Below are 19,146 nucleotides of genomic sequence, written 5' to 3'. Positions count from 1 at the left end.
TTTACCAGAAATCTAGCACATGCATTTCAAAGTTCCACTGCTAGGAATTTTATTAAGACCAGTTTAATCATTAATTACACTACAGAATAGAGTGTAAGAAACATAAGCCATTAGATGGGATCCTTGTCCCCAAGCTTAGATTTAAGTCAGAATAAAGCTGATATTCTGCAAAGTTCTGAACCCTAATGTTTCCAACCCAATCCCTGAAAGCAAAGAATATGCCCTGTCACACAACTTTGTACATACGAGTTGTAGTAAAACAAAGCCCCCAGTTTCTTACCTTTCTATAGGAAATACTCAATTATTTGATAAATACTAAAACACTTCTAGAAATCCATTTTATGAGTTTGTTTACCAAACACATTTTCCAAGAACTGACTACACAAAAAGTTGTTTTGAAATTTGGCCCATAAATTCACTATACAGGTTGGAAACTTAAAACCTGCAAGAAAAAGAGAAATTGGGGATGCCTAATCCTAACATGTTGTAATAAAAGGGATATACACACATACTAACAAGTTTTGCTCACAGAAGGCACAGGCTATAAAAGGGATATTCTTTTTAAATAAAAACAAAGAATTAGCAGATATCCTTCTTTGTTCTGTGAGCACCGTAACTAAGATGAAGTTGAACCTGAACTCACTTGTCTACTGGAACAAAACGAAAAGAAATTAAATTTTTTAATTTGTCTTACTACATACTTTCCAGAATTGAGATGAAATTAAGAAAAAACTAAAATTGCCTTAAAAAGGGGTTGGATAGCAGCTATCAAAACGATAGTCAAGCATGATTTCGAGGGTGTTTTCAGGTTCTTAAGAGTTAGCCTTCTTTGTCAAAAATCTTTACAACTTCATCAAAAACTTCATCAACAGATTTAGAAGCATCTATTTTCTTGGCCTTCCCCATTTCCTTATATAAGTCAATAATTGGCTTTGTTGACCGAAGATAGGTCTGAATTCTCTTGTCCAAGCTGTTGTCATCAGTCCTACCACTATTCTTTCCCCTTTCAAGGCATCGTTCAATACAAATCTCATTATTACAGTCAAAAGACAGAACAAAAGCTACATCTGCCTTACCACCCACGGTCGTGTTCCAACCTTGAAGGTTGCTTGATTTCTTGGAAACCTGTCAATCAAGAATTTATTCTTCCGGGCATTGGAAGCCATTGTCTGATCCATCTCCCTCTTTAATAAACTGATGGCTTTCTCACTGGCACAATTTTTCCTTCTATAATGTACTTTTCAATGAGTTCACTGTACTGTGAATCTGGGTTCTTTCTTTCATCACAAAGAAGGTCTCCTGCAGAAAGGTGTGTATAACCATATTTCTCGACGATGCGGGTGCACTGAGTCCCTTTGCAGGCACCGGGCCCGCCAAGGACAAACACCACCAGCGGCTTCATGAGGCAGGGAGGGCAGAGGAGAAGCGGCCGGCGGGCAAGCAGGGGGAAGCCGAGGCTTAGGACGTGCAGCAGCCGGCAGTGGCCGCGCCTCGGCACACACCACGCCTCTGCGTTGGGAGAGCTGAGCGCGGCCGGGGCTGCGGGGGCGCTGGGCGGGGCTGCGGGGGCGCTGGGCGGGGCTTCGGGGGCACTGGGCGGGGCTGTGGGGGCGCTGGGCGGGGCTGCGGAGGCAATGGGCGGGGCTGCGGGGGCGCTGGGCGGGGCTGCGAGGCACTGGGCGGAGCTGTGGGGGGGCTGGGCGGGGCTGCGGGGGCAATGGGCGGGGCTGCGGGGGCGCTGGGCGGGGCTGCGGGGGCGCTGGGCGGGGCTGCGGGGGCGCTGGGCAGGGCTGCGAGGCGCTGGGCGGAGCTGTGGGGGGCTGGGCGGGGCTGCGGGGGCGCTGGGCGGGGCTGCGGAGGCAATGGGCGGGGCTGCGGGGGCGCTGGGCGGGGCTGCGGAGGCAATGGGCGGGGCTGCGGGGGCGCTGGGCGGGGCTGCGGAGGCAATGGGCGGGGCTGCGGAGGCAATGGGCGGGGCTGCGGGGGCGCTGGGTGGGGCTGCGGAGGCAATGGGTGGGGCTGCGGGGGCGCTGGGCGGGGCTGCGGGGGCGCTGGGCGGGGCTGCGGAGGCAATGGGCGGGGCTGCGGGGGCGCTGGGCGGGGCAGAGGGGGCAGTGGAGAGAAAGGGGCCCGCCTCAGCCGTTCTTTTTGAGTGTATCAACGTATCACATTATAGTGTTAATTTGCGTTTCCCTGATATGTTGTTGATCAACTTTTCCTATGTTTATTGGGCATTTGGATATACTCTTCTGTTAACTGCCTGCTGATTTCCTTTGCTCATTTTTCTATTGGAGTGAGTGTCTTTCTTTTTGACTTACAGAAGTTGCTTATCTATTCGGCTACATACCCTTCGTCGGTTTTAAGTGTCACAATTATCTTCTTCCCCTTTGTGGCCTGCTTTTACACTCTCTTTAATGATGTTTTTTTGGTAAACAGAGTTCCTAATTTTAATATAGTTCTATTTATACTTGGAACATAATCATTAATACTTTTTGTGTCCTGTCTAAGAAATAGTCCCCTAATTTAAATTGAAAAGATATTTTCTTATGTTATTTTTTAGAACAGCACTGTCCACAAGAACTTTCTGGGACAATGAAATTATTCTACATCTGTAGTGTCCTATATGATTGCCCTTAGCCACTGAGCTCTGGACGTATGGCTAACTGAAGAACTGAATTTTCCACTTTATTTAATTTTAATAAATTTAAATAGCAACATGTGGGTAGGCGCTACAGTCCTGGGCAATGTTATTAATGTTTTATCTTCCACATTCGAGCTACAGTTCACTTAGGATTTATTTCTGCTTATGGCATCACGTAAGGATCTAGGTTCTTTTTTCCCCATATGATTATCCAGTTAATCTAGCTCAATTTATTGAAAAGACCATAGTTTACCCACTACTTTTCAGTACAACATTTGCCATAAAGTAAACATCCATATATATATATATGAATCTGTATCTTGACTTTCAATCTCTCTTTCCTTGTTATAGCATATACCTTCTTTTCTGTAAATTTATAAGTCTTGATATTCAGTAGTGTACGTGTTCTGACCTTGTTTTTGCCACTTATTACATTTTTATTGCCTATGACTATATCCTTTTCTAATATGCAATTGATAGAGCCCCTGTTTAAACTGAATCTGCTTCTCATTCAGTTTACAATGGATGTGGAAATCAGCTCCTCCTCCTCCTTGAAAACCAAAACACAGGTAACAAAAATCAAGGCATGTCTGGAGTTTCATGCTCCGGAAGCCTCCCGATGCTCATTCCTAGATTCCCTTAGCCCACTCCCCCCTGCATGCATCTATTTCCAAGAGTGAGACTCTAGACAAGCTTGAGTTCAAATCTCACTTTCACAACTAACTGTGAGACCTTGGGCAAATCACTTCTCTTTCTGGGCTCCAGTTTCTTTATCTATAAAATGGAAGTAATCATAGTGCTTAACTCAAAGGGTTATTGTGAGGATTAAATGAAATGATGTAAAATGTCTAATACATGTAGTAATTGGTAGATATTGCCATCCTCCTCCTCTCCATGATTGCCCCATAGATGCAAGGAGCAGTGAGCTTGAAGATAGGGCCTCTGAAAATGAACATAAAAAGAAAAGAATGGGGAAGAGGACTTGGCCCAGTGGTTAGGGCGTCCACATGGGAGGCCTGCTGTTCAAACCCTGGACCTCCTTGACCAGTGTGGAGCTGGCCCACATGCAGTGCTGATGTGCACAAAGAGTGCCGTGCCATGCAGGGGTGTCCCTGCGTAGGGGAGCCCCATGCACAAGGGGTGTGCCCCATAAGGAGAGCCGCCCAGTGCGAAAGAAATTGCAGCCTGCCCAGGAATGGTGCCTCTCACATGGAGAGCTGACACAACAAGATGACACAACAAAAAGAAACACAGATTCCTGTGCCACTGACAACAGAAGTGGACAAAGAACACACAGCTAATAGACACAGAGAACAGACAACTGGAGGCGGGGGGGGGGGGAGGCGGGGAGAAGGGGAGAGAAATAAAAAATAATAAAAAAAGAAAAGAATGGAAAAAACTGAACAGAGTCTCAAGGAACTAAATGATGACAAGAGATGTGCAAACATACATGTCATGGGTATCCCAGAAGGAGAAGAGAAGGAAAAAGGGAAAGAAGGAATATTTGAAGAAATAATGGTAGAAAATGTCCCAACTGTATTGAAGGGCATAGATATCTGTGTCCAAGAAGCACAACTTACTCCCATCCAAATAAATCCAAATAGACCTACTCTGAGACACATATTAATCAGAATGTCAAATGCCAAAGATAAAGAGAGAATCCTGAGAGCAGCAAGAGAAAAGCAATGCATCACATACAAGGGATGCCCAATAAGATTAAGTGCTGATTTCTTATCAGAAACCATGAAGTCAAGAAGGCAATGGTGTGATATATTTAAGATACTGCAAGAGAAACACTGCCAGCCAAGAATCTAATATCCAGCAAAATTGTCTTTCAAAAATGAGGGCAGGTTTAGAATATTCACATATAGACAGAAATTGAGAGTTTGTAATGAAGAAACTGGCTTTGCAGGAAATACTAAGGGAGTGTTACAGCCTGAAAAGAAAAGACAGGAAAGAGAAGGAAGGGGAAATTCACCAAGAGGAAATAACAATCAAAATGTATATGTACCTAACCAGGATGCCCCAAATTACATGAGGCAAACACTGGCAAAACTGAAGGGAGAATGTTGATGTCTCTATAATAATAGTTGGAGACAACAATACATTACTCACATCATTGGATAGATCATCTGGGCAGAGGATCAATAAAGAAACAAAGAACTTGAATAATATGATAAACAAACTAAATCTAATAAACATATACAGAATCCCATAAACAACGGAATATACAATATTCTCAAGTGTTCATGAATCTTTCTCCAGGAGACCATGTGTTGGGTCACAAAGCAGACCTCAATAAATTTAAAAAGATTGAAGTTATACAAAGTACTTTCTCTGATCATAATGGAATAAAGGTGGAAATCAACAAAAGATAGTAAATAGAAAAATTCACAAGTATATGGAGATAAACAACTACTATTAAATAATCAGTAGATGAAAGAGGAAATTGCAAGAGAAATCAGTAAATATCTCAAGAAAAATGGAAATAGGAACACATCATTTCAAAATCTATGGGATGCAGCAAAGGCAAAGCTGATAGGGAAATTTACAGCCCTCCATGCTTACATTAAAAAAGAAGAAAGAGGAACAATCAGCAAGATGGCAGCAGAGTAAGGAGTTCCTAGAATCAGCTTGTGCTACAGGGCAGTTAGATCACCCAGAGTTATCTAAAGTACCTGCTTCATGGCTCCAGGAGACCAGAAGAGCATCCTTCAAAATTCTTGAAAGAATGGAAGGAGGAGACTGCCCATCTGCAGGGAGGATTCATATTGTAAAGCACTCCATGCCACAGAGGCTGGTGCCCATCCTCCACTGGAGGCACAAGCTGCCTCAGGACCTATTCTGTGACTGAAATTGAAAGCTCCTATTCCTCAAAAAGGGGGAGGAAGAGACTGTTGGGAACTAACTTCAGCTACTTATTAGTAAATTTGGTGGGCTAAAGTATAATTCTAAGAACAGCTAAAATTTGAACCTGCCCAAGTCAGAAAGGGGTCAGTAGCCACCATCTTAACCCTGCCCCTGCCATGAGGGAAAGCTGGGCAGATCAAAAATCACAGTGCTGGTACAGACTGGCTTCTTTCCATCCAGATTGAATTGCAGCTCTAGGCTAAGCTCCAGCCCCACCTCTGGCAGGGAGGACGCTGGGGGGACCTGCACCAGCCTCTCCAGGAAAATACAGGCCACTCCACAGAGGCCAGTGATCATCCTACTCTGGTGGCACAAGCCACCTCAGGAGCTATTCTGTGGCTGGAGTTGGAAGCTCCAATTCCCAAAAATGGGAGGAAGAGAAGGTTGGCCACCAACTTCAGCTACTGATTAGTACATTGGTTGACTAAAGTATAGCCTTAAGAACAACTTAAATGTGAATCTGTCCAAGTTGGAAAGAAGCTGGTAGCCGCCATTTTGACTCCACCCCTGGCATGAGGGGAAGCCTGGCTGATTGAAAATCAAAGTGACAGTAGGGACCAGCTTCTTTCCACCCAGATTGGACTGCGGCCCTAACCTAGGCTTCCGCCTCTGGCAGGAGGAAGCCGGCAGGTCCTGCACCATCCTACCCAGGTACTACAGGTACATTCAGCTGGCACAGACTAAATAGTCAAAAGTCTACTGGGGCAACTGCAGTCATTTTGCACCTGCACAGCATAGATTGCTGCTCACATATGCAGCTCCATCCCCACCCCAGGCAGGAGAGAAAGGGGCATGAAGTTTTATCAGTGTTTCTGGGCAACTACATTCTAGGCCTTCACAACCTGGATTATTACACATGGCTGTGGCTCTGTCCCTACCCCTGGCAAAGGAGAAAGTTAGGAGAAGCATCATCAGTCCCTAGGGCAATGCAGGAAACTTGAACCACCACAGCTTACAGAACCAACTGCATTCTTGGATCCTATGCATAAACAGCAAGGGAAAACTGCACCCAGAATAAATACTCTAGTAAGGCAGATGCCAAGACACCAACAAAAACAATCCACACCAAGAAACAGGAAGATATGACCCAGTTAAAGGAACAAGATAAGCCTCCAGATGACATAAAGGAGTTGAAATAACTAATCATAGATGTTCAACAAATCTCCTCAATAAATTTAATGCAATGGCTAAAGAGATTAAGGATATTAAGAAGACACTGGATGAGCACAAAGAAGAATTTGAAAGCATACATAGAAAAGTTGCAGATCTTACAAGAAACAAAGGCAAAATAATTGAAATTAAAAGTACACTGGAACTGTATAACAGCAGATTTGAGGAGGCAGAAGAAAGGATTAGTGAACTTGAAGAAATGACCTCTGAAAGCAGACATACAAAAGAACAGATGGAGGAAAGAAAGGAAAAAATTGAACAAGTTCTCAGGGAATTAAATGACAGCAAAAGACGTGCAAACATAGGTGTCATGAGTGTCCCAGAAGAAGAGAAGGGGAAAGGGGCAAAAGAAATATTTGAAGAAATAATGGTAGAAAATGTCCCAACCATATTGAAGGACATAGATATCTATGTGCAAGAAGCATGACATACTCCCATCTGAATAAATCCAAATAGACCAACTCCAAGACACATACTAATCAGAATGTCAAATGCCAAAGACAAAGAGAGAATTCTGAGAGCAGCAAGAGAAAAGCAATGCATAACATATAAGTGATACCCATTAAGATTAATTGCCAATTTCTCATCAGAAACCATGGAGGCAAGAAGACAGTGGTATGATATATTTAAGATACTAGAAGATAAAAACTTGTAGGCAAGAATCTTATATCTGATGAGATTGTCTTTCAAAAATGAGGGCAAGTTTAGAATATTCATGGATAAACAGAAACTGAGAGAATTTGTAACCAAGAGACCAATTTATAGGAAATACTAAAGGGTGTGCTACAGCCTGAGAAAGAAAGACAGGAAGAGAGTCTAGAAATGAAGATTATATGAGTAAAAGTTCCTAAAAGTCTCAAAAGAGTGGTGAAAAGAAAATATGACAGATAAAACCCAAAGGTCAAAATGGGTGAAATAAGAATTGCCTTTACAATAAAAAGCTTGAATGTTAATGGACTAAACTCCCCAATCAAAAAATACAGACTGGCAGAATGGATAATAAAATACGAGCCACCTATTTGCCATCTACAAGAGATTCATCTTGGACCCAAGGATACCAATAGATTGAAAGTGAAAGTCTGGAAAAAGCTCTTCCCTACATTCAGTAACAACAACAAAAAGAGCCAGGTTATCTGTACTTATATCAGATGAAATAGACTTTAAAAACACTAGTAATGCACAATCTGAGGAGGAAGTCAGGAAAGAATATTCCATTTGCAATAGTGACTAAAAGAATAAAATATTTAGGAATAAGCTTAAACATCAATGTAGGGCACCTGTATTCAAAAAAACTACAATGGATTGTTAAAATAAATTTTAAAAGTCCAAATAATTGAAAGAGCATTCCATGTTCACAGATTTTAAGACGAAAATCATTGAGATGTCAGTTCTACCCAAATTGATATATAGATTCAATGCTATCCCAATAAAAATTCTGCCAGCATTTATTATATAAAAGAACACACAATTATTAATTTATTTGGAGAAGTAAGGGGCCCCAAATAGCCAGACATCTTAGAAAGGAAAAGTGAAGTTGGAGGACTCTCACTTCTGGACTTTAAATCATACTACCTAGCTACTGTGGTAAAAACAGCATGGTACTGGCATAAATACAGACACATAGACCAATGGAACCCAGTTGATGGTTCAGAAACAGACCCTCATGTCTATGGTCAAGTGATTTTTGACAAGCCTGTGAAACCCACCTAGCTTGGGCAGAACAGTCCGTTCAATAAATGGTGCTGAGAGAACTGGATATCCATAGCCAAAAGAAAGAAGGAGAACCCTTATCTCACACCTTATTTAAAAATTAACTTTAAATGGGTGGAAAACCTGAAAATAAGAGCAAGAACCATGGAGCTTCTAGAAGAAAATGTAGGAAAACATCATTAAGACCTGGTGGTAGGTGGTGGATTCTTAAAGGAGAAAAGAGGAGGACTGAGATGGGCTACTGATGCTTACTGTATGTAGAAGTTGTAATTAACTTCACTGTGGAAGTGCATAAATGTATAGAGTGCTTGGTAACACACTGTCATGAGTAACAGCTGGTTTATAAATGAGGATGTGGCTGGAAAGGGCAATCTAGGGATGTAGATGTCAATTGAAAGAAAGCTAGAGAATAATTAGGGACTGAATAACACAGTGAACCCAGAGGTGGATGAGAATTGCAGTTGATGGCATAGATGCAAGAGTGTCCTTTGTGAGCTAGAACAAATGTATATCACTATTGCAGGGTGGTGGGAATGTGGAGAAGCCTGGGAAAAATACAATTGGAGTGACCTATGGTCTGTGGTTAACAGCAGTACTGTAATATTAATTCATCTGTGCTAAAGATGTAATGGTTGATAATGGGGGAGTATGGAAAAAGTGTGCCACATGTACACTATGGACCATGGTTGGTGGTAATAGCCTGATGATATTATCTCATAATCTGTAACAAGTGTTTCACCATGGTGTGGTATGTTGATAGAGGGGTGTTGTATGGGAATTCTGCACATGAGAATGATTGTTTTGTAAGTTCATAACTTCTGTAAAAAAATTTATTTTAAAAATAATAATAGGGTGGGTTGGGATTAAAATACACCAAATGTAAGATATGGACTATAGTTAGTAGTGAGATTTTGATGATATTCTTTTATAATTTATAACAAATGTCTCACAGCAATGCAAGGTGTTGGTGATGGGTTGATGTTTAGGACCCCTGTATAATGTTATGATGTTAGAATGGTGTATGATGTTATGCATGTTTGCTTTGTAAGTTCACAATGTTTATTACACACTTATTGTTTATGTATGTTCATGTATAAATGACATAAAAATAATAATAGTAAGGTGGGTTGGGGGAAAATACACCAAATGTAAGATATAATAAAAGAAGAAAAAAGGGGAGAGGGAGAGGGAGAGGGAAAAGAAAGAGCTAAAATAATGACCTACCTACACAGCTGGAGGGACTAGAAAAAGAACAGCAAATATGCCCAAAGCAAACAAAAGGAATGAAATAACAAAGATCAGAGCAGAAATAAATGAGATTGATAATAACAACAACAAAAAAGAGAAAATTAACAAAACAAAACAAAAACAAAATTGACAAACCCTTAGCAAGATTGACAAAGTAAAGAAAAAGGAGATGATGTAAATAAAATCAGAAATGAACATGGGACATTCCTACAGACCCTAACAAAATAAAAGAGATCATAAGAGGATATCATGGGGAATTAGGGACAAGATGGCATCAGAGTAAGTGCATCCACATCATCTCTCATACAAAAAAATGACTGAATGGGGACAAAATCCTGCCTGAGTGAGCTGTTTTGGGAACCCACAAAACAGGAGGCTTCTGGACATTGATCTGGAAAGAGTGCAACAAAAAGAGTGATTACTCAAGGAACTTAAACAACATCAAGGAAATAGAATAAGAAGTACAAAGTGTCAAAGAGAAAACTTAACACCCACACAAAAACAGCACCTAAATAAAACTCAAAACTAGATGGAGATGTTAATCAACTGAACAAACCCATCAAGATAAAATGATGACCAGACAGCAACAAAAAATTACAAAACCGTACCAATAATCATGAAGACATGGCCCAATCCAATGAACAAACTAAAAAACAGGAAGAGGAATAGAACATTGAACAACTAATCAAAGCTTTCCAAACAAATATCATGGACCAACTTTATGAAGTGAAGGCAGAGGTTAAAGATATTAAGAAATATTGAAGAAATTGTAAACATACACAAAAAGATAACAGATATGATGGTGATGAATGGCACAATCCAAGAAATAAAAAAATACTCTCTCAGCAAATAACAGCAGATTTGAAGAGGCAGAGGAAAGAATTAGTGATGTGGAAGACAGTACATCTGCAATTAAATGGATAGTAGAATTGATAGATAAAAAGGAAGAAAAAAATCCAGCAGGGACTTGGGAATTTGAATGACAACACAAAATGCACAAACATACACACTATATGCATCCCAGAAGAAAAAGAGAAGGGAAAAGAGGCAGAAGGGGTGTTAGAGGAAATAATGGCTGAAAACTTCCTAAACCTATTGAGGGAGATGGATGTACATGTCCAGGAAGCACAATGCACCCCAAACACCATAAATCCCAACAGGCCTACCCCAAGACATCCTTGTCAAATTATCCAATGCTCAAGACAAAGAGAAAATACTGAAAGCAGCAAGGGAAAAGAGAACCATCATATACAAGGGAAGCTCAATAAGATTAAGTGCTGATTTCTCAGCTGAAACTGTGGAGGCAAGAAGGCAGTGGTATGATGTAGTCAAGGTAGTAAAAGAAAAAATTCCAGCCAAGATACTCTATCTACCAAAGCTAGCATTCAAAAATGACAGAATTCAAAATATTCACAGTTAAACAGAAACTAAGAGAGTATGTCAATAAGAAACCTGTCCTTCAAGAAATACTAAAGGGAGTTCTGCAGGAGGAAAGAAAAAAACAGGAGAGACAGAGTTGGATGAGAGTATAAGAACAACTAAAAAAACTAAAAGAACTAAAAATAACATACAACATATACAAATCCAAAGAAAATATGACTAATGTAAGTAATTCCTTGAAGTAATAACACTGAATGTTAATGGATTAAATTCACCTGTTAAGAGACACAGATTGTCAGAATGGATAAGGAAATATGACCCATCCATATGCTGTCTACAAGAAACCCACCTTAGATCCAGGGATTCAAGGAGGTTGAAAGTGAATGGCTGGAAAACAATCTTACAAGCATACAATAACCAAAATACAGGTAGGAGTAGCTATACTAATATTGGACAGAATAGACTTTATTTTTTTAAGGTTTATTTTTTAAATTTATTTCTCTCCCCTTCCCCTCCCTGTTGTCTGCTCTCTGTGTCCATTCTCTGTATGATCTTCTGTGTCCACTTGGATTCTTGTCAGCAACACCAGGAATCTATGGTCTTTTTTTGTTGTTGCATCATCTTGCTGCATCAGCTCTCCATTTGTGTGGCACCACTCCTGGACAGGCTGTGCTTTTTCCACACAGGGCGGCTCTCCTTACAGGGTGTACTCCTTGTGCATGGGGCTCCCCTGCATGGCACAGCACTCCTTGCACATGGCATCACTGCATGTGGGCCAGCTCATCACACAGGTCAAGAGGCACTTGGGATTGAACCCTGGACCTCCAATGTGGTAGGTGGATGCTCTATCAGTTGAGCCAAATCTGCTTCCCCAGAATACACTTTAAATTCAAAACTATTGTGAGAGATAAAGATGGAAACTACCTATTAGTGAAAGGGTAATCTTTCAAGAAGAAAGAATAATCATAAACATTTATGCACCTAACCAGAGCACCTCAAGATATGTGAAGCAAACACTGGAAAAGCTTGGAGGAATAGATGCCTGTACAAATATAGTGGGGGACTTTAATATACCATTATCATCATTACACAGAACATCTCAACAGAGAATCAATAAAGAAACAAAGACTTTGAATAATACATTAGAGGATCTGGACCTACTAGACATATGCAGAACAATACGCCCAAATACAGCAGGCTATACATTCTTCTTAAGTGCACATGGATCATTCTCCAAGATAGACCACATGCTAGGTCACAGAGAAAGTCTCAATGAATTCAGAAAGATTGAAATCATACCAAATAATTTCTCTGAACACAGTGGAATGAAGCTGGAAATCTGCAAGGGCCAGAGAACCAGATTAGGAACAAAGATATGGAAGTTAAGCAACACACTCTTATACAAACATGGGTCAAGGAGGAAATCTCAAAAGAAATCAGTAACTATCTTGAAACTAAAGAAAATGACAACACAACATATCAAAACTTACAGAATGCTGCAAAAGCTGTACTGAGAGGGAAATTCATAGCCATAAATTCATACATCAAAAAAGAAGAAAGAACTAAAATCGAAGATCTAACTGCACACTTGGAGGAATTAGTAAAAAACAAAAACAAAAAACAGCAAACTAACCCAAAGGAAGAAGAAAGAAAGAAAGAACAAATATCAGACCAGAACTAAATGAAATAGAAAATAAGAAAGCACTAGAAAAAACAAACAAAACAAAGAGCTGATTCTTTGAGAAGATCAATACAATTGAAAATCCTTAGCTAGACTAACAAAAAAAAAAAGAGAGAAGATGCAAATACACAAAATAAGAAATGAGAAAAGGGATGTCACCACTGACCCCACAGAAATAAAGACTATCATAAGAGGATACTTTGAAAAACTATATGCCAACAAGAAGGACAATTTAGAGGAAATGGACAAATTCCTAGAAACACATAAGCAGCCTACATTGACAAAAGAAGAAATTGATGATCTCAACAAACCAATCACAAGTAGAGATAGAATCAGTCATTAAAAACCTCCCAACTAAGAAGAGCCCTGGACCAGATGGCTTCACAGGTGAATTCTATGAAACATTCCGGAAGGAACTAACACCAATCTTGCTTAAACTCTTCCAAAAAATTGAAATAGAAGGAACATTGCCTAACTCATTCTATGATGCAAACATTATCCTAATACCAAAGCCAAACAAAGACACCATAAGAAAGGAAAATTACAGACCAATCTCTCTAATGAACCTAGATGTGAAAATCCTCAACAAAATACTTGCTAATCATATTCAACAACAGGTCAAATGAATTATACCCCGTGACCAAGTGGGTTTCATCCCTGGTATACAAGGATGGTTCAACATAAGAAAATCAATCAATGTAGTAGACCACATAAACAGATCAAAGGGGAAAAATCACATGATCCTATCTATAGCTACAGAAAAAGCATTTGACAAAACACAGCACCCTTTCCTGATAAAAACACTGCAAAAGATAGGAATAGAAGGAAACTTTCTAAACATGATAAAGGGTTTATATGAAAAACCCACAACTAACATCATTTACAATGGTGAAATCCTAAAATCTTTCCCTCTAAGATCAGGAGTAAGACAAGGATGCCCACTATCACCCCTCCTATTTAACATTGTATTAGAAGTAGTTGCTTGAACACTGAGGCAAGAAACAGATATAAAAGGCATCCAAATTGGAAAGGAAGAAGTCAAAATTTCACTATTTGCAGATATGATCCTATGTATAGAAAGTCCTGAGAAACCTACAACAAAGCTTCTAGAACTTATAAATGAGTTCAGTAAAGTTGCAGGTTATAAGATCAATACACAAAAATCAGTAGCATTACTGTACACCAATAATAAACAATCTAAGGAGGAAATCAAGAAATAAATATCATTTACAATAGTAAGTAAAAAAATAAATTTAACTAAAGGTATAAAAGACATACAGAGAAAACTACACAAGACTGTTAAGGGAAATCAAAGGAGACTTAAATAAGTGGAAGAATATTCCCTTTTCATGGATAGGAACACTAAATATCTTTAAGATGTCTAACAGATTTAATGCAATCCCAATAAAAATTAACACAGCATTTTTTTTAATGGGCTGGAGAAACGATGAGATTTATTTGGAAGGGGAAGAGGCCCTGAATAGCTAACGACATATTGAAAAAGAAAAATGAAATTGGAGGAATCACACTACCTGACTTTAAAACATACTACAAAGCTATAGTAGTCAAAATGTCATTGGCACAAGGATAGACATATTGACCAACTGAATCAAATTGAGAATTCTGATATAGATCCTCGCATAAACAGTCATCTGATATTCGATAAGGCCACCAAGCCCACTCAACTTGGAGAGAATGGCCTCTTCAACAAATGGTGCTTGGAGAAAGAATAAGAGAATGAGAGAGAATTACCATCTCACATCTTATACAAAAATCAACTCTAGATGGATCAAAGATCTAAATGTAAGAGTCAAGACCATAAAGACCTTGGAAAATAATGTAGGGAAGCATCTATAGGACCTTGTAATAAGAAATGGCTTCATGAACTTCACACTCAAAGCATGAGCAGAGAAAGAAAAAAATAGATAAATGGGACTTCCTCAAATTAAAGCCTTTTGCACCTCAAAGGAGTTTATCAAGAAATTGAAAAGATAATATACCCAATGGGAGAAAATATTTGGTAACCATATAACTGATAGGAGCCTAATATCCAGCATATATAAAGAAATCCTATGTCTCGGAAATAAAAAGACAAGCCATTTTAAAAATGGGCAAGGGATTTGAACAGATGCTTCTCCAAAGAAGAAATATAAATGGCTAAAAAGCACATGAAAAGATGCTCAACATCACTAGCTATTAGAGAAATGCAAATCAAAAGTACAATGAGAAGACATCTTACACCCATTAGACTGGCAGCTATTAAAACAGAGGACTACTAGAGTTGGAGAGGATGCGGAGGAATGGTAACCCTCATCCACTGCTGGTGGGAATGTAGAAGGATCCAGCCATTTTGGAGGACAGTTTGGTGGTTCCTCAAAAAGCTAGCTATAGATTTGCCATATGACCCAGCAATTCCACTCCTGGGTATATACCCAGAAGAACTGAAAACAAGGACATGAACTGATATTTGCACACCAACGTTCATAGTGGCATTAGTCACCATTGCCAAAAGTTGGAATCAACCCAAATGCCCATCAGTAGATGAATTGATAAACAAAATGTGGTATATGCATACAAATGGAATACTACTCAGCTATAAGAAGGAATACAGTACTAACACATGGTATAACATGGATGAATCTTGAGGACCTTATGTTGAGTGAAGCAGGCCAGGCATTGAAGGACAAATACTACATGACCTCTCTGATATGAATTAAGCAAATCAAGCTGTCTCAGAGAGCTGGAGACTGGATGATAGGTTTACAGGAAATTGGGGGGGGGGAGGAGGAAGGTTGTGAGTCAATGCCCACATGTGTGAAATCTATGATAAAGTGAAGGTAAGTCGTTGTGCAGTAAAGGGATAGGACAGGGACATAAGGATACTACTGGGTTGGGCTTTGCAGACTTGAGGGGGGCTAAGGTTGGGTGGATGGGTTAGATGGTCCAAGGAATTGGGGGAAGGGTTGGGGGAGAACAAGCGAAGAGGGGAGATTGTCGGGTATGTGGCTGAAACTATAATAGTTGGGAAAACTCTTCAGAAAATATAAGGAAGGGTTACTGGTTTAAGGTGTTTGATGGGAGGCATCTGGCACAGGGTGCACCTGGGGCAGGCTTCTAGGGAAGTTGTGAGTGCTCCTAATGTCATGGTGTGTTATATCAGTGGGTGGAGACTCATACAATGAGCCAGATTTATCAGGCCCCCATCCCGGAGAGGCCTGGTGTTCTCAAACAGAGGGGAGTGTGTCTCTCGAGGCATGGGTAGCTCCCAATCGGGGAGGACAGACTAGTGTGTCAAGCCCTCAGCATTGTTGCAAATATATATGAATCTTGTCCTTCAAGCAGTTAAGCTTGGTTGTCACTATGAGCCCTGAGTGGAGGAGGAGAGAAGAATAGAATAGTTGAAAGAGGGGTAACTGGGGGGCAATGGAATTGTTCTGCATGATCCTGCAATGATGGACAAGCCATGTTAAATATCACCAAAAATATATAAAGGTGCATAGTCTAAAATGTAAACCATAATGTAACCAAAAATTTATAAAAGTGTACAGTCTAAAATGTAAACCATAATGGAAACATGGTTAGTAGCTGTTTCAATAGCTATACATCAATGGCAGCAAATGTAATGTCCACATGTAAAAAGATCATTGCTGGGGAAAGGGGAAAAGGGTTTGATGTTGGGTATATGGGAGATCCCTATATTCTATATTTGACCTTACTGTGACCTCAAGCTTTCTTGAAGACATTAAAAAAAAAAAAGGATGTAGACATGGAAGAAGAAATGGAAGAGATTGCCTTGCCATTGTACAAACAGGGCAACACCTATTACAGTGAAGGAAGGCAAAATGTCAAAAAAAATTTTATGATATTTTTCATTTTTAATACCCCATTTATTTTTCCTATATTTTAGTTTTACTAAATTATTATGTATTCTATTTCTAATCTTTAAACCTATCATTACTATTTCATTTTCCTATTAATTGAATTTGGCAATATATTAGACTTCATTTTTAAGAAGTTTTGCATCACAGAAGGCTTCAACTATGGCAGCAGAGCAGCACTGATGTGGGGTTGTCATTGATTGGGAATAAATAAACGGAAGAACATTCCATGTTCATGGATGGGAAGACTGAATATGATTAAAATGTCAATTTTACCCAAATTGATTTATAAATTCAATGCAATCCTGAAAGCCTTTTTTTTTTTAAAGAAATAGAAAACCGAATTATCAAATTTATTTGGAAGAGTAAGGGGCTCCGAATAGCCAGAAACATCTTAAAAAGGAAGAACAAAGTTGGAGGACTCTCACATTCAGAATTTAAACTATATTACCCAGCTACCCTGGTAAAAACAGCATGGTACTGGCATAAAGATAGACATATAAACCAATGGAACTGGATTGATGACTCAGAAAAGATCATCAAGTCCATGGTCAAGTGATTTTTGACAAGGCTGTCAAACCCACCCAGATGGGACAGAATAATCTATTCAACAAATGGTGCTGGGAGAACTGAATATCCATATCCAAAATATAGAAAAAGGACCCTTAAATCACACCTTATACAAAAATTAACTCAAATGGATCAAAGACCTAAAGGTAGAAGAGAGAACCATACAGCTCCTAGAAGAAAACGTAGGGCAACATCTTCAAGGTCTTGTGGTAGGTGGTGGATTCTTAAACCTTACACTGAAAGCACAAGCAAAGAAAGAAAAACATGGCTACATGGGACCCCTCAAACTTAAAGACTTTTGTGACTCAAAGGACTTTGTAAAGGTGAAGACAGCCCACTCAATGGAAGCAAGTATTTGGAAACCACATATGTGATAAGGGTTTGATTTCCATGCCATATAAAGAGATCACCCAACTCAACAATAAAAGAGCAAGCAAGGTGACATTTAAAATGGGGGAAAGACTTGAACAGACATTTCTCCCAAGAGAAAATACAAATGGGGAAAAAAGCACATGAAAAAATGTTCAATATCACTAGCTATTAGGAAAATGCAAATCAAAACTCCAATGAGATATCTCACACTCATAGAATGGCCATTACTTAAAAAAACAGAAAACAATAAGTGCTGGAGAGGATGTGGAGAAATAGGAGCATTCCTTTACTCTTGGTGGGAATGGAGAATGGTGCAGCCTCTGTGGAAGACAGTTTGGCAGTTCCTCTGGAAGCTAAATGTAGAACTACCGTATGATCCAGCCATCCCTCTACTAGGAATATATCCAGAAGAACTGAACACAGTGACGTGAACAGACATTTGCACACAGATGTTCATAGCGGCGTTATTCACAACTGCCAAAAGATGGAACAACCCAAGTGTCCATCAGCCATTGAATGGATAAACAAAATGAGGTATATATACAATGGAATTCTATGCTGCAGTAAGAAGATATGAAATTGGGACTCATATGATAACATGGATGAACCTTGAGGGCAATATGCTAAGTGAATTAAGCCAGATACAAAAGGACAAATATTGTATGGTCTCACTAATATGAATGAAATATGAAGAATAAGCATATGCAGTTAAAACCTAGGCTATAGGTTACTAGGAGATAGGATGAGGGCTGAGAAGGGGTACTGATATTAACGTATGTAGAATTTTCAATTAGCTTGACTGTGAAAGTGTGGAAATGGATAGAGTCTGATGGTAACACATTATAATGAGTATAACTAACATGGCTGGTTTATAAATGGGATAGTCTAGGGATACAAATGTCAAAAGAAAGCTAGAGAATAATCTAGGGACCAAATAATAGAGGGAACCCGAAGGTGGATGAGGATTGAGGTTAGTAGTACAAATATAAGAGTGTTCTATGAACCAGAATAAATGTACGTCACTATTCTAAGGTGGTGAGAATCTAGTGATGCATGGGGAAAATACAATTAGACTATTGTATTTGTAAAATATTGTATTGTAAAAGACAATAGTTTAATTGTATTTTTGATACAATTGTACAGTTGTACAAATCTAAAATACAATTGGACAAGAGTGAACAGCAGTATTACAATATTCTTATATCAGTGTCAAAGAAGATACTCTATCAATGCCAAGGGTCAGTAACAGGGGGTATAGGATTTTTTCTTTTAGACTAAGGAAAACGTTCAGTTTTACTGGGGCGAGGACTGCAGAACTCTGTGATGGAAGTGAAAGCCACTAAGTGTACACTTTGGATGCAATACACAAGATATGGGACTGTGTAACACAGTGAGCATCGTGGAAAATGGACTGTGGTTAGCAGTTCAAATATGAGAGTGTTCTCTCATGAGCGATAACAAATGTGCAATACTAATACCTGGTGGTAATAATAGGGGATGGATGAAAAAAACACACCCAGTGTCCACTGTGGACCATAGTAAGTGTTGATAGTCTGATGATGTTCTTTCATAATCTGTAGCAAGTG

At 39.5% G+C, this 19,146-nt stretch overlaps 1 pseudogene; it reads right to left on the bottom strand.

Moving 5' to 3' along the window:
- Window positions 1–819: 819 nt before the first annotated feature.
- On the bottom strand, window positions 820–1,497 carry LOC101421614 (UMP-CMP kinase pseudogene; annotated as a pseudogene).
- Window positions 1,498–19,146: the final 17,649 nt, after the last annotated feature.

The sequence above is a fragment of the Dasypus novemcinctus genome, chromosome 26, assembly GCF_030445035.2.
Source record: "Dasypus novemcinctus isolate mDasNov1 chromosome 26, mDasNov1.1.hap2, whole genome shotgun sequence".
In the NCBI taxonomy this organism is placed as follows: Eukaryota; Metazoa; Chordata; class Mammalia; order Cingulata; family Dasypodidae; genus Dasypus; species Dasypus novemcinctus.
Note: the sequence above shows the minus strand (reverse complement) of the source record. Positions and strands in the feature narration are given on the sequence as shown.